At 42.3% G+C, this 18,002-nt stretch overlaps 1 protein-coding gene across 1 annotated transcript in view; it reads left to right on the forward strand.

The window, feature by feature from the left end:
* The window catches only part of KCTD19 (potassium channel tetramerization domain containing 19), a 2,885,268-nt gene that overhangs the window by 260,253 nt on the left and 2,607,013 nt on the right, over nucleotides 1–18,002 (forward strand). The gene's annotated exons all lie outside the window — the stretch shown is intronic.

Raw genomic sequence — 18,002 nt, forward strand, 5'->3', positions numbered from 1 at the left:
CGGTGGGGAGCGGCTGCCATGATTGCTCGCGGAATGACCACGACGGAGCCACGAGATGGTGGTGCTCTCATGCTGACGCCAGCTTCAGTCTGAATGATCCAGAAACAAGGTGGGGCTTTCATCGTTTGGGAAAAAAAATGTTCTAAACCAATGAAAAGTGTTATTTTTAGGTCATATGACCAAGCCTTCCATCTTTAGGAAACCAAAAGTAAAATGATCCAATGAAAAGTTTTATAAACAAGTCACATGACCTGTTATGCGGCATAGGGCTACAAAAAGCGTAGAAAATCCGTTGGCACGTGAGGCGGCGTCAGTAGCGGACCGATGTGCGAATAGGCCGAAGGCAGCACAATGCGCCGAGATCCGGATGGCACCGAGTTAGTGTCCAGCAAATTGCTGCACTGGTGTGGCTATCCTACAATGCTGCGCCGAAAGACGGCGTGTCCAGCTGAGTTGCGGTCACTCTTGCGGTACAGTGACTCGAACGCGCCGAGATCAGGATGGCACCGAGGTGGTGTCCAGCAAATTGCCGCACTGGTGTGGCCATCCTACAATGCTGCGCCGAAAGACGGCGTGTCCAGTGGAGTTGCGGTCACTCTTGCGGTACAGTGACTCGAACGCGCCGAGATCCGGATGGCACCGAGGTGGTGTCCAGCAAATTGCCGCACTGGTGTGGCCATCCTACAATGCTGCGCCGAAAGACGGCGTGTCCAGCTGAGTTGCGGTCACTCTTGCGGTACAGTGAGTCGAACGCGCCGAGATCCGGATGGCACCGAGGTTGTGTCCAGCAAGTTGCCGCACTGGTGTGGCCATCCTACAATGCTGCGCCGAAAGTCGGCGTGGGGTGCCCCGTTGGCTTATGAGGTGATGTCAGTAGTGGACCGATGTGTGAATAGGTCGGAACCAGCACAAGGCGCCAAGATCCGAATGGCAAGTCCTGGATGTTGAGTGCCTCAGTTGAGATTTCTGAGCAGTGCTTGTAAGACTGTCTGAAGCGTATTTGCACCTGCTGCAGCTTCACTATTGCCCTGGTGTGGCCAAAGGTCGCACATGACATAGGCGGCCGGCTCCCGAGGTCCGGCGGAACTTTTTTCCTTTTCCTTTCTGCTTCTTTTCCTACAATCCGTTTCATCTGAAGACACGACCAGGTCCCTGAATGTGTGCAGGGGGACGCTATTGATTGAATGAAAATGGCGGCTTGACACAAAGCTGACTCAAGCGTTGCTGTTGATGCTATACAGACAAAAATTGGTTTTCAGTTTGTACATTCTTCAGGATTTTTTTTTCTATCCAAGTCTGATTGAGAGTTTGTAGAAAAATGGCTTCAGATTTTCCACATACTACTCTTCAACATTCTTCCTAAATGTAACAATGTGAAACTCACTAGGAGAACGGCTGTTTCTGTTTCCTTTCAAAATGCTGCCAACAATATTTTCTGAATGGAAGACACCATCTTGTAGCATAAAGGGCCGAAAGGGGTTCTGGTCTGGCCGATGGTTGGTGGAGACATTTTGACTATATCTTGGACCTGCCCGGCCTCGCCCAAAATGGCACCGGTATAAATGGGACTCGTAACTCCTTGCCCGCAAATGTATATCTAGAAAATGTTATTGTAAGTGGCCCTGTCGTATTTTAATTACAAAATGTACGTCCACCGATTCCGCAACTGTTAGACACCTTAGTTCTTGCAACCTAATGGCCCGCCCGTTACGTTCCTCTACAGTGTAAATGTCTCCTCATCATATACGATTTCAGTTTGCTCCGTGGCCGGCCCACGTGGTTATAGGCCCGTATTTGTATACTGACATTTTCACAATAAAGGTTTTTAAAACAAAACACAGTAGTAGTATTTACATTGGTAAAGTTTTTACTTTTAGTCACTGTTTTCGAATCAGTAAAAGGCAAGTGAAATAAAGCAGTCCAATTACATGACGGATAAAAGGTATAATATGTAGGAACGCAGTAAAGATAAATGGTCAAGGGCAGTTGTGTTTTTCATTTCTGCAACATAAAGTGATCGATAAGAATCTGATAATCAGGCGTATCGGCGACTAAGACAGCAGGCCGAGTCTCTTTTACTCAACGGCTCCGTCATGGAACGAAGAAACGCCCTTTTTCTCGAAAAAGGAATATATTTTACTTGCAGGACAGTTGTAAATTTTCCGGGAAAGTACATTAGCCTGGAATATTATAACATATATGTTTTAAAAAAAATAATGTTCGAAAACAATAAAAAGCGTAATTTTTAGGTCATATGACCAAGCTTTTCATCATTAAAATAACAAAAGCAAAATGAACCAATGAAAAGTTTTATTAACAAGTCACATGACCTGTTATGCTTACGTTACGCGCTGCGCGCCGCGCCTCGGATCACTTCCGGGTGCGCTAACGCGGCGTGTCATATAACGCATTACGCGACAACGTAGGTCAAGAATATAGTCAAAATGTCTCCACCAACCAGCGTTCGGAACACAACCCCTTTCAGCAGTCCAAAAAGTTCTGTTAAATGACAACAGAGGGGACAGGCAACAAGAACCATCAGTCAAAGAGGGGAGGGCAAGTTCTTCTCTTCCGGGTCATGTTGGGGCGCTACCGGAACTGATCGAATTGGTAGTCTACAGTGTTTCTGGATGTTTCAGACTAAAGCTGGCGTCAGCATGAGAGCACTACCATCTCGTAGCTCCGTCGTGGCCATTCCACGAGCAATCATGGCAGCCGCTCCCCACCAGAAGCCTGCGGGAGTCGGGGGCCCCCAAGACTTTTGTAGAATCTTCACGGCTGAGGGGACGCTTTTCGAGAATGGATCCCAAGCCCTAGCAGGCAAGCGTCCGAGTTCCAAGGTGTCCCAGGGCCATTTCAGTGGACCAGGCCCAAAACCGAAGAGCCGTCCGCCATTTTAAGAGTCCTGTGGCAGCCGCCTATCGCTGCACCGCAAGAGCGGGAGCAACTCAACTACATGATGAGCGAGACGCTGTAGTCGCAAGAGCGGGCGGTAAACAGCAGAATGGCGGAAGAGGCACAGTGTAGCAAAAGCGGGCGGAATGGCAACTGAAATGGTAAAGGGGCGCCCCACTACAGCGTGTCTTCAGGTCAAACGATTGTGGGACAAGGTCCAGAATTGAAGAGTCATCAAAAGGCAAAAAGTTCCGCCGGACCCCGGGAGCCGGCCGCTTATGTCGGGGGCGATCTCAGGCTACACCAGTGCTATAAGACTTGGGGAGGGTGTCGGAGCCAAGCGCCTTCTCCGAGTCCATGGCCATCACACCGCCCCTCAGGGGCCTCCGTCAAGCTGTTTAGGAAGGTAACATATCACATTGTTTTCTAATGCAGTCAGGTCCACAAACGACACTCACTTACTTTGAGAATAGTGAAGCTGCAGTAGGTGGAAATAAGCTTCAGACAGTGTTACAAGCACTGCTCAGAACTCTTAACTATGGCACCCAACATCCAGAACTTATGCCATTTGAGAATGGCAGTGACATTGAAGCAACTCAGGGACCAAAACCATTAACGTACTTTCACGTATGAAAAACTTACTTGGGGAGGGGGCAGGAGCGAAGCGCCCCCTCCCAGTCCGCGCCACCACACCGTATGTTGAAAATCTGAAGCCATCGTTCTACAAAGTCAACCAACCTTGGATTGAAAAATCTAGAAAAATGTACAAACTGAAAACCAGTTTTGGTCTGCATAGCATCAGTAGCAACGCTTGCTATCAGAGTGCATGAGTTTCATGCTCGATCGATTGAGCTAGCCGGATCGGGCAATAAAAAGTATAAAATAGTTATGTAAATAGTTATTTAATAAAATGTTTTACCCTGTTTCTTTGCTGGTGTGTTGTCTATATTTTTAATATTTGCATAGGGTTTGTCGTTATTTTGGGCGGGGTGGGTGACAGAGTCGAGCTGTCTTGCAGCCCTCATGGTGTGGAGCTCAGTTCATCTCACTATTTTCGTATTTCTCATGAAGGGTTGTTCCTAATATTTCTATTTTAGCGAGGTCAAAAAGAGATCCAATTAGTGGCCTACTGATTTTGCTCGATTACTTTTATTTTTTTACACGATTTTTCACTATCTGCAAAGACTAAACAGAGTATTGCGACTTTGTGCTTGTTTGTAAATAGAGAATGATCCAAAGAGAAGCAATTCTAAAACAGTAAATGCTTGGATAACAATCAATCAAATGGAGAGACAAGCAGGCACGACGGATTACAACGGGGGCAAAGGCCTGCGTTAACTACCGTTCACTATCTGCAAAGAGAGAGTACTACTAAGAGAAAAGAGGGGAGGGGGGGGGGCAGCGTTCAAAGCACATCAGCGTGCATAAATACGAAAATGTTTTTATCTATCACGTACTTGACATTTTAAAGCTTTTCATATTTGCTATTAAAAAACCAATGAAATTCACAGAAAAAACCATAGGTTATAGTGGATATATAGTTAGGAATTTGCATTTACAGAACCTTGAAAATTCAATGAAAAAACCATTGGTTTTAGGCCATATATAGTTAGGGATTTGCATTTACAAAACCTTATTTTACTCGCATAAAACCATTGAAATTCCATATATAGTTATAAGCGCTAACTATATATCGCGCACCCGCAATCCACTGCTGATGATGTCACATATTACATCATTCATGACATGGTTAGTGACATCACTGATGACATCACTGATGACATCTCAAATGACATCACTGATGACATCACTGAAAACATCTCATTTGACATGACTGATAACATCACTGATGATATCATTCATGTGATAATACCATGAACCTCTTCAGACTCTAATATAACCTTAGATACAATCAGTGTAAACAGACAGTCACAGACTGTCACTCATCCATGGAGTTACTCACACACCTAGTCAGTTATGCCAAAAATCAATCACACCTCCATTTTCTCAACTATACAGTTATACACACCTTACTTATTCAAACATATACTAACACATATTTACTTTACTCTCTTATACAATCTCTGATACATGTTCACAATGATCCATACAGCCACTCACACATTCACTGGCTCCTATGCACAGTTATTTATAGATGTCAACTCTCACATGTACTGTGTTTTACATATGTACTTAATTTGACATGTAGCACTGAGATATCCATTCACTCACTAATACACTCATGCACAGTCAACCGCTCATACAGCTGTTTCCACATACACTTTTGAATCCATACATATAGTGAATCAACTACTCACACATCTATGTACAGTCACACACCTCCCAGCCACCCATACACACACACTCAGTTTCCCATACAAATACTTGGACAACCAATGAATAACCCATACAGTTACTCATATAGCTACTGATCAACATATGCAGCAGTTTGTAGAACAACAGATATAATGATGCACAAATTAAAACAGTTTAGTCACTAACCCATGCACTCAGTGAGACACATTTAATCACTCACTCATACAGTCAGTCATGCACCTACTAAATCCTTCATCCAGACACTTATACATCCACTCATTCTTCAATATGTAAGACATATTTTAACTTTACAGAAACATACAGTCACTGGATGTTGTCATCAGTGATGTCATCAGTGATGTCATTTGAGATGTCATCAGTGATGTCATCAGTGATGTCACTAACCATGTAATGAATGATGTAATATGTGACATCATCAGCAGTGGATTGCGGGTGCGCGATATATAGTTAGCGCTTATAACTATATATGGAATTTCAATGGTTTTATGCGAGTAAAATAAGGTTTTGTAAATGCAAATCCCTAACTATATATGGCCTAAAACCAATGGTTTTTTCATTGAATATATATATATATATATTCACTGAAAAAACCATAGGTTTCACACCAGTTATAGTTAGCTGGAAATTTTACTGATATAAAACCATTGAAATTCCCACGTTATAGTTAGTTGAACTCACTATAACTTGCGCGTGCAATGCACTGCTGATGACATCACATATTACATCACTCATGACATGGTCAGTGACATCACTCATGACATCACTGATGACACCATCCTTGTGACACAGTGACAGACCTCCTTTCACTGTAAAGTAACCTTTGAAACACATATTCAAAAATAGAAACTAACATTAACAAAAAAGTGGATATACCCATACCAGTTACAACAACCAATTCAGTAATTTCACCATCTATATACAAATTCACACATTCACCAACAGTTTTATGTATTCACTCATACATATACTCACTCAATCATATGTAGTCATACCCCTATTCATCCTGTTACACACCGACAGTCATCAAAAAGTTGCTCACACATATACTCACACATGCAAATAAACTAATAAACATCCATGTATTTGCATATACAACTATACACACATTAGCACATTACTTCTAAGGAAACTTACACATACTTACTCTCTTACACAATCACTTATAGAAACACATACTTATTTAAACAGGAACTCTTTCAATCTCTCACTCTCACATATACTTACTTATATACATCAATTCTCATATATACAAGATTAAAACATATGTAGTTACTCATAAAGACACTAGTGAGAGAGGCATTCACTCTCTAACACACACATATACACACTCATCCACCCATACAATTCTACACAAATGCTGTCTTCAAAACACATACAAACAGTGAGTCAGTCATTGATGCATCTATGTGCTAAGTAACAGCCCCACCAAACCATACAGACACTCATACTGATACTAAAAAAACATCTAATAACCCATATACACACACATGTAGCTACTCACCAACCCATGCAGCCACTTATACACAAAGTAAAACACTGATACATATATTTAAATATTTAAACATTACTCGCTAATATATGTATTCACTAAGATACACTTAATAAGCCAGTTAACCAATCAATTTTTTTAAAAAAAACATCCATTTAGACACTTATTTAAACATTTATTCTTCCATCGACCTTAACATATACATATATAAAATATATTTATTTTTCAGAAAGACACACATTCACTGGACGATGTCATCAGTGATGTCATGAGTGATGTCATCAGTGATGTCATGAGTGATGTCACTGACCATGTCATGAGTGATGTAATATGTGATGTCATCAGCAGTGCATTGCACGCGCAAGTTATAGTGAGTCCGACTAACTATAACGTGGGAATTTCAATGGTTTTATATCAGTAAAATTTCCAGCTAACTATAACTGGTGTGAAACCTATGGTTTTTTCAGTGAATTTCATAGGTTTTTTAAATGCTAATTCCTTTCCTTATCGAGTTTCTAACCTTTTTTTTGTTTTTACAATTTGCTGTTTTTTTGTAAGTATTCATTTTTTTTTATATAATTTTTTTTTTTGCGCTGTGGGTGCGCGCTCAGGGAAGCTTTCAGCTAAGCTCTCCGGTAAGCTTTCCGGTGAGCTCACCTGAAAGTGCACCCAGAGCGCTACTGTCGTTCGTGAAAAAAAATATGAATGGAAAGTTAATAATAATGCAAAACATTTCGTACCATACAAATAAAATCAGGTTTTTTTTATAAGGAAAATGATTATGCATTTCTGTAAAAGTTTGATGACGTCACTTCGGCGCGCAACGTAAGTGCCCTCGGAAGCGCCTACGTTCGCGCCGCGTAAAAGCACCCAGAAGCGCCTTCGATCGCGCCACGTTTGCGCCCCGGAAGCGCCTATGATCGCGCTGCGTAAACGCACCCGGAAGTGCTCCGGAGCGCGCAGCGTAAACGCGTCGGGTCATGTGACTCTAAAATAACACTTTTCATTGGTTGCTAACAGTTTTTTTTACAATGAATGAAATCCCCACCCATTTCCTTCACTTCTTCTTTCACTTTTGTGACTGAAAGACCTGTTTTTTGCACCTGGATCTTTCGTGATTTACCATGGCTGCCAGAGAATCCAGCAGTGAGGATGAACCTGAGTTCATCAATGAAGAGCCTCCTACCCCAAAGGTGAAGGAACATTTCATATGGAAATTTTTTAAGATTCCAGCTGACCAGAAGAAGGTGAATGCACCAAAAGTGGAGTGCAGGATCTGCAAACAGGTCCTGTCACGGGGTGACCCCAAAAAAAAGTACTCTTTTGGGAACTTTACAATGATCCGACATGTGGAGAGGAGGCACCCCCAGAATTTTGCCCGGGAAAGTGTCAGGGCTCTGGCACAAGAGGTTCCCAGAGATGGGGCCTCTACATCAACCGGAGGAGCAACTTCTTCTGGGAGAGGGCAATCGCAGGAGCAGGTGCCAAACATACAACCTGCTTTTAACCATGGTGTCCTCAGATGCAGATACTGCAATCAACTACTTACCTTTGGAGAACAAAGTGTCCAGCTCATGGTTCGAGCTTTAGAAAATCATCGCTGCCCTTTCCACCCCTAATTTTTTTTGTTCTTTTTGCTCCTGTTGAGCAGTTTCCATTCCCTGTTTTTGTTCCTCTTCAGTTAAAAGAAGAAAACCAAAAGTTCTTTTCAGAACTACCTCCAATTCTCATCAAAGAGCTATCTTCTTAAAAAAATGAAGAGTAAGTGAAATATAGTGCATTGATAATTGAAAGGAGAATGAGTAAGAAAGAACAGAAAGGTATGAGAGGAAAAAAGAAGTGAAGTAGGAGGACTGAAAGAAGGTGAGTGTTAGAAAAGAAAGTTATGAGAACAAGAATGAATATGGGGAATGTTGATATTCAAAGAAAATGTTGAAAAGGAGGGGTGTGGAAGGGTAAGAAAAGATGCATTGCTGGAGTTGAAAGTAGAAGGCCTCATTTATGAAGCCAAGCGTCACTTTAACGCCACCAAAGCATCACTTTTTGTGACACAACATTCCAATAAAAAATGCACCTTATTTATTCATATTTACAAAGTGGTGTTCCTTGGTAAATACATCACTTTGTAAACCCCTGTGCCACATTATTCCTACGTCAGGTGTAATGTATGCAAAAGGGACGTATTGACGCAAGAAAGGGTCGTAGAGGTGACACAGTGAATAAACTGGAGGCCTCATTTCTGAAAAGTGACGCATCGCTACGTGAAAACAGCGATGCGTCACTTTTCTGGACGCACTCCTTATGACATTCCAGATATGTCATATTTAATGTATGAGGAATCATGTCGCAAGGAGTTACAGATATGTCAGTATTTCTGACGTATCTGTAAACACAAAAGTAACGCATTGCTGGAGTGCGTCACAAAAGTGACGCAACTCCAGTAATGTGTCCTTTCACATGGAAAAAGCACCATGTGAAAGGTCTGCTGTGAAGCAGGCGCAAGATTTTGACGCAACAGCATCCTAAAAGTGACGCAGTGAAATCTCAAAGATTTCACTGCGTCGCTATTACAAAGCCTTTTGCGGGGGAACACCCCCTCTGCATGCATTATACCTGACGCAGATATAATGTGGCGCAGGATTTTAAAAAGTGACCCATCTACCTAGATGCGTCACTTTTTAAATATAGCGCAACGAGGCGCATTTTTTTACACCACTGGTACAATGCGTCACTTTTCTGTGCGCACTCCTTATGACATTCCAGATAGGTCATATTTAATTTATGACTTATCAATTCGCAAGGAGTTACAGATATGTTAGTATTTCTGACGTATCTGTAAACACAAAAGTAACGCATTGCTGGAGTGCGTCACAAAAGTGACGCAACTCCAGTAATGTGTCCTTTCACATGGAAAAAGCACCATGTGAAAGGTCTGCTGTGAAGCAGGCACAAGATTTTGACGCAACAGCATCCTAAACGTGACGCAGTGAAATCTCAAAGATTTCACTGCGTCGCTATTACAAAGCTTTTTACGGGGGAACACCCCCTCTGCATGCATTATACCTGACGCAGATATAATGTGGCGCAGGATTTTAAAAAGTGACCCATCTACCTAGATGCGTCACTTTTAAAATATAGCGCAACGAGGCGCATTTTTTTACACCACTGGTACAATGCGTCACTTTTCTGTGCGCACTCCTTATGACATTCCAGATATGTCATATTTAATGTATGAGGAATCATGTCGCAAGGAGTTACAGATATGTCAGTATTTCTGACGTATCTGTAAACACAAAAGTAACGCATTGCTGGAGTGCGTCACAAAAGTGACACAACTCCAGTAATGTGTCCTTTCACATGGAAAAAGCACCATGTGAAAGGTCTGCTGTGAAGCAGGCGCAAGATTTTGACGCAACAGCATCCTAAAAGTGACACAGTGAAATCTCAAAGATTTCACTGCGTCGCTATTACAAAGCTTTTTGCGGGGGAACACCCCCTCTGCATGCATTATACCTGACGCAGATATAATGTGGTGCAGGATTCTAAAAAGTGACCCATCTACCTAGATGCGTCACTTTTTAAATATAGCGCAACGAGGCGCATTTTTTTACACCACTGGTACAATGCATCACTTTTCTGTGCGCACTCCTTATGACATTCCAGATATGCCATATTTAATGTATGAGGAATCATGTCGCAAGGAGTTACAGATATGTCAGTATTTCTGACGTATCTGTAAACACAAAAGTAACGCATTGCTGGAGTGCGTCACAAAAGTGACGCAACTCCAGTAATGTGTCCTTTCACATGGAAAAAGCACCATGTGAAAGGTCTGCTGTGAAGCAGGCGCAAGATTTTGACGCAACAGCATCCTAAAAGTGACACAGTGAAATCTCAAAGATTTCACTGCATCGCTATTACAAAGCTTTTTGCGGGGGAACACCCCCTCTGCATGCATTATACCTGACGCAGATATAATGTGGCGCAGGATTTTAAAAAGTGACCCATCTTCCTAGATGCGCCACTTTTTAAATATAGCGCAACGAGGCGCATTTTTTTACACCACTGGTGCGATGCGTCACTTTTCTGTGCGCACACCTTATGACATTCCAAGTAACGCATTGCTGGAGTGCGTCACAAAAGTGACGCAACTCCAGTAATGTGTCCTTTCACATGGAAAAAGCACCATGTGAAAGGTCTGCTGTGAAGCAGGCGCAAGATTTTGACGCAACAGCATCCTAAAAGTGACGCAGTGAAATCTCAAAGATTTCACTGCGTCGTTATTACAAAGCTTTTTGCGGGGGAACACCCCCTCTGCATGCATTATACCTGACGCTATTTTTAAAAAGTTACGCATCTAGGTACATGGGTCACTTTTTAAAACTCTGCGCCACATTAAATCTGCGTCAGGTATAATGTATGCAGAGGGGGCATTCCCCCGCAAAAAGCTTGGTAATAACGACGTACTGAAATCTATGAGATTTCTCTGCATCACTTTTAGGATGCTGTTGCGTCAAAATCTTGCGCCTGCCTCGCGTCACTTTTATGTTTACAGATATGTCAGAAATACTGACGTATCTGTAACTCCTTGCAACATGATTCGTCATACATTAAATATGACACATCTGGAATGTCATAAGGAGTGCGCACAGAAAAGTGACGCATTGCACCAGCAGTGTAAAAAAATGTTAAATAACTATTTACATGGCAGCCTACTGCAACATGAAAACAACACTTTCAATTGGTTCTTAATAGTTTCAATTCTGGAATTTACACGCAGCACTCCACCCACTTCCCTCACTATCTTTTCTACTCTCAAGAGACAACAACGTCCTACATCTTACGGAAGACTTTGGTGAAATGGCTATCGTATCTCATTCATCTTCCGAATCTGACCAAAATGATCGACTACCTTTAATAAGAAAAAATAAATCTTTCATCTGGCAATTTTTCACTTATCCTGAAGATCAAAAGAAAGTGAATGCACCAAAAGTAACCTGCACGATATGTGACTTGGTTCTTTCAAGAAGAAATCCAGCAAAAAAATATTCCTTTTCCATACATACCATGGTGCGGCATATCAAACAAGTGCACCCTCTGCAATTTGCAGAGGCAACGACAAGAGCCCTGGCCACGCTATTACCATTAGAGGTGGCCAGCACATCTTCTGATCGACGACCTGTATCTCCATGGAGTGCAGAGATGGACTTCAGATATTTAACTATATATGGTCTATAACCTATGGTTTTTTCAGTGATTTTCTTTAGTTTTTTAATAGCAAATATCAAAAGCTTTTTTGTGGAAAATGACTAAAATTAGGTATACATAAGCGGCGTTCATTTATGTTCACCACAGCCATTGTTAAAAGTAAAGTGAAAGTCGCGAAACAGTGGCCACGCCATCTAGTCCCTTCTAGGCCCCATCATGCACGTAAGTAACAGCCATTTTCTGTGTCATGGCCTCTCTGCCCACTGCCAATAGCCTATGATTGTTCGAAATTGGTTCTCTTTGGGTCATTCTCTGTTCACAAATAAGCATAAAGTCGCAATACTCTATTTAGTTTTTGCAGATAGTGAAGGATAGGTAGTGCACACTTTTGTCCCCTAGTAACCCATCATGCCTATCTCTGCCCCGTTTGTTGGTAGTTGGTTCAACCCGGACCGTTTATTAGAGGTAGATCGTCTGACTCCACCGGAGGACCCCCCTAATAAAAAGGACATATATATAAAATGCTGACTATCCACTGTATCGTGCTAGCAAACTATAACATATAAATCGTTAGAAAAAACATGAAACTAGAGAGAGGAACCGAGCTCGACGCCATGATGGCTGCAAGACAGCTCGGCTCCGCCACCCACCCCGCCCAAAATAACGACAAACACTATGCAAATATTATAAATATATACAACACACCAGCAAAGTAACAGGATAAAACATTTTATTAAATAACTATTTACATGGCAGCCTACTGCAACATGAAAACAACACTTCTAATTGCTTCTTAGTAGTTTCAATTCTGAAATTGAACACCCAGTACATCCAGAGGTCACGTCCGACAAGTTGTGTGGGGGGATGCCTTGCTAATGCCGCCACCCCCACCACCTTCAGTAGGAAGGACTCTGGATATCCTTGGTCCCTGAGAGGCTTCGATGTCCCTGCCTTGCCCAAATGTCATAAGTTCTGGATGTTGAGAGCCATACTTCAGGGTCCGACAAGTTGTGTGGGGGGATGCCTTGCTAATGCCGCCACCCCCACCACCTTCTGTAGGAAGGACTCTGGATATACTTGGTCCCTGAGAGGCTTCGATGTCCCTGCCTTGCACAAATGTCATAAGTTCTGAATGTTGAGTGCCATACTTCAGGGTCCAAGAAACGCGGACTCGGAGGGGGCGCTTAGCTCCTGCCCCCTCCCCAAGTCTTGTTCCCCTGGTATGGCCTGAGATCGCCCCCGACATAGGCGGCCGGCTCCCGGGGTCAGGCGGAACTTCTTGCCTTTTGATGCCTCTTCCATTCTGGACCTTGTCCCACAATCCGTTTGACCTGAAGACACGTCCTGCGGTGCCCTGGTCCGACCATCACATTTACACCGTCTAACCCGCCATCCGGCTGAATTGCACCCACTCTTCCGATACAGCGACAGGCGGCTGCCACGGAGCTCAGGAAATGGCGGTCGGCTCCACAGACTTGGGCCTGGCCTGCAAGGATGGCTCTGGGCAACCCTGGAACTCGGACGCTTGACTGCTAGGGCATGAGCCCCATTCCCAAAAGCATCCCCTCAGCCTTGAAGATTCTACAAGAGTCACAGAGGCCCCCGACTCCTGCAGACTTCCGATGGGGAGCGACTGCCATGATTGCTCGCGGAATGGCCACGACGTAGCCACGGGGTGCTCTCATGCTGACGCCAGCTTCAGTCTGAAACTTCCAGAAACACTGTAGACTACCAATTCGATCAGTTCCGGTGGAGCCCCAACGACGTATCGCGTTCTTGCGTAATCCGTCATATGACGCGCCGCGTTAGCGCACTCGGAAGTGCTCCGGTGCGCGAGGCGCGAAGCGCAGCTTCCCGGAAGCAATGCGGAGCGCGTAACTTAAGCATTTACATTTCAGTTGGTTCTCCCTCACAATATTTTCAATGTCACATAAAAGTCACCCACTGCCATCTCTGGCTGTTTCCATGGTAACACCTCATTCTGCACCTGGCTGAAGGCACAGGTCAAAAGTTCATATCTCAACGTTCTACAGCAAAGTAACAACACTGTTTTCCCTCCAGAAACACCTGCCAATCCACAGCTCTGTTACATGTCTTTTTTTTCACACCCAATAGTACTTTTCGTTTAACATAAACATTAACATGCAACGTACTGTTCAATCTCCACTTCTTACAATCAACCAATCATTTTTATTTTTTAAACCACACCCAGCCTCTTCCTTTTTCTTTATTTAGAATTTCAACTTCTAACTACCATTCCACTTCCAGAACCGATCGGAGGACGACTACAAATCCCTTGAAAATGAAGGTCTGGCTAATAGGACACAGTTATATTCACTGGAGTGAAAAATATGCAGTAAACAGACGAATTTGCAACCTCAGCTTACCAAATGTACACATAACATGGATTTCCAAAAGAGGATTGAAATGTCACCAATTGATTCCATTGGTGAAAACTTTTATGCATCTCCCAGAACCAGACCTTATAATTGTGCACTGTGGTGGGAACGATCTAGGCACAATCAATGGGGTAGGTCTGGAAATGCTTCTAAAAGACACCTTTCGACAATTGATGACACTTTTTCCTCGATCTGCCTTGGTATATTCAAATGAAGCAATTCATTCATAGAAAGCACTTGGATTGAAAATTGCACAGACTCCAATCAACTTCTGTTCATGTTGTATAAAAAGTAGCCAACACGTTTTGTTCCATTCCAGAGAATTCTTGAGGGCTTGGTCCCTATAGTACTATTTGCCTTATAACATCTATTCATATTTCAGTTTTCAAATTTAAACGTAACCTTAATCAGAACGTACTGAATCTTCATAGTATTCGAGAAATATTTGCAGCTGTGCAGTGAAACAGTTCTAGCCCATGTCAGTCAAATCTTCATAACAACAGCTTCATTTTATCTGATTTTACTTGTAACAAATTGTGGGTGCTGATCTCTTTCATTAATCAGTTTGTGGATTATTTTCGCTTATAGGGGGGGTTAAGAGGCTCACCCCCCAGATCTGAGAACCACTCTTTTAAAATATTTTCCACATTGTGACGGGTACGGATTTTTAGGTCTCAGCCTCTTTTTGGGAATCATTTGCACCATATTAGATGTCTGCTTTCCTTACATACATTTAGAACTCCCCTTTTCTGTATCATTTTGGAAACCATCGTTCCTTGCATCAGTTGAGGAGGCCCTGGAGTACATTATTTCTGATGGCCCCTTGCATGTGTCATGTAGAAGGCGACCTTCCTTGCATCCTTTAAAAGGCCCCCTTTCCTATTTCATTTTACTAGACCTTCTTGAGCCCTTTAAGAAGAATGTTCCCTGCACTATTTAGAGGCTCCCTGTATGCACCATTTAGAAGCCTGCAGTTGGCATGAGATAATTCAATGTTGATCTGCTTATGCACTGAGCAGTAGAGTAAACGACAATTACTCTGATTTTGTGTTGCATGCAGATTTCGAGAGCCCCCCCTCTCACACTCACGCAAGCAAACAAACACTCACACCAAATATTCTCTGTTTTAATTAAACATACTCACTCGCTCTCGATCACTGACCTTAATGCACATATTTCCCACTACTGCCGAAAATACATTCACTCACTTTCATCTAGAAACTTCATGTTATAGGCAGAGCCGCTGGAATGATGTCAATCTGCGCCCACAGAGTTTTTTGCATGATTATGACGTTGCCTTGTTTCCAACATAATCCATGTCTGTTGCATAATCTGCAGATATTAACCAAAAAAGTGTTCCTTGTTTAAATGGTTGAAAAGTTACAAAAACTCTGCAATGCATGCTGCCGCCCAATGCTGGTCCTTCGCAAAGCTTCACCGGCCACCTTTCAGTTGTTTATGACTGTATTTGGATGTGGAACTCGTTCTAATGAAGTGAAACCTTTGCACAGACCGTGCAAAAATGTCAAAATAATGAGCCAATGCTAATCGCAAAATATGCTCCATTAAGTTAGATCATTTGTGTTTTCTTGTTTCATAATTCGCCAACCCTACTGCATAATCCTACTGGCCCTGGTTATAGGGTGTTCGGATATTGCCAGGTAGGTCCACGTAAAACAAGACCTTGTTGTCATCCTGCCCACCAGCAGCACCCAGACAAACAAGCCACTATGGAAGGGAAATGTGATGCAATGGTTACAATGCTGACTTTGGAAGCAGCAAACCTGGGGTTTAAACCCCTCTTCCATGCTTGTCCAAACTTATTGTGGCCTTAAGCAAATCTTTATTTCTGGCATTAGTTTCCCTATCTCACATATTGAGAGCCCCTAGAAACACAAACTTGTGCTTTATGAACAACACAGATATTTCTTTTAAGATTGCAAGATCACATATCGAATTCAGTTCTCAGTGTTACACTTTGCATCACCCAGCCTTTTGGCACTGGCAATACTTTTTGCTAATGCTTTTCTGCATCGGCAAAAAGAAAAAATATGATTGTTTGCTGATATGCAACACTAGCAACAAAAACACAAGAGCACTTACGTGTAAAGATGTGGCAGCTATTTTTTCTTTTCTTTTTACATTTCATGTATTGTTCTAAAATGGAAGACGCCAATCTTGGTGGGGTGAATTACAAAAAAAGTCCAGGAGAAAGCATTCTAAAGAAACAAGCATTTGCAATGCAATGGGGCTCGCATTCACGCAAGTTTGAGCTATTGGAAATATAAATGACAATGCCTTTTATTAATGTTTTGGGTTTTAAAACATAAAGAAAAGGCATTGTTATTTAGAATACTAATAGCTTAAAGTCTTGCAAATTGCAACACCTATTGCATTGCAAAGAAGTGGCCGGAATTGTCCCGGGCTGCTTGAAAGTAAAAAGTTGGTGCACACTGGTTTCTCAATGATTTTTCAGATTAACAATGGCTCTATTTTCTTGTGCCCATTTTATCTGTATTTCTCCATTTTTATTTTGTGCTTGTCGTTCGGGCAAGGAAGCATGGATGTTTCTAAGTTTAGGGTTTAAAATGATCACTTTTGAAAGGTCTCCATGCATTCATTAAAGGCAAAATGCTGTGTCGCCAACATCCAAAAGCGCTTTAACCTCTTCAAATATAAAAATGTGGGTGCTCAAGCTTGATGTACATCTATGGAATGCCTCAGAATCGTTTATAAGGAATGACTGGCGGTGACTCACCATTCCTTCAACTATGAACATTTTGACAGTTGCCTAATGTGGAATCTCTTTTACACTACAGCTTACAGTATCTTGGGAGCCATCCTATTCAAAAGATCTCCCTGCCTTGCATTTGTCCTGCTCACACCTGCAATGGTTCATCCTGTAGCACAACAGGGTCCCATTTGGGTCCCATGCTCACCCAGGACACAACACAGATCACCAGGAATTAACCCAGCCAGCTGCTGCCAGACCGCAAACTTTACCTTGTACCCCGAACAAGGATGCTGCAACAGTGGTAGCCAAGAGAGGTAAAAAGCTCGAATACTCCTTGGCAGAAAATGTTTTGTTCATTTATGACCAAATCTTTTTAATGTAATGTTCATACATGACATGGGAAACAAAATGAGCAATATCACACCGGTAAAATCGAAGATCAACAATTGCGAATTGAGGGACTTTTTCTGTTTTTAAAAGGGCATTTTGTGACTTTCTCTCTTTTTTTATTATAATACCACCACAAACCGGGATGGGTGGCTCATTGGGCAACAAACATTTAGCTAGGTGCCAAAAGTAATACGGAAAATATTTTTGTCAAGCAATTTTTCAATTTTTTCTCCTCGCCAACCATATGTGAATATGAGTGACAAATGCAAAAAATAAAACTGACCCAATGCTTTCTGCGAATTGAGGGAATTTTTCTGTTTTAAAAGGGCATTTTGTGACTTTCTCTTTTTTATTATAATACCACCACAAACCAGGATGGGTGGCTCATTGGGCCACAAACATTTAGCTACGTGCCAAAAGTAATACGGAAAACATTTTTGCCAAGCAATTTTTTCTCCTCGCCAACCATCAGTGAATGAGTGACAGATGCAAAATATAAAACTGACCCAATGCTTTCTGCTTTCTACAGAAATAAGCAAACGCAAATCCA

Source organism: Lissotriton vulgaris, chromosome 12 (genome assembly GCF_964263255.1).
Source record: "Lissotriton vulgaris chromosome 12, aLisVul1.2, whole genome shotgun sequence".
Taxonomy (NCBI): Eukaryota; Metazoa; Chordata; class Amphibia; order Caudata; family Salamandridae; genus Lissotriton; species Lissotriton vulgaris.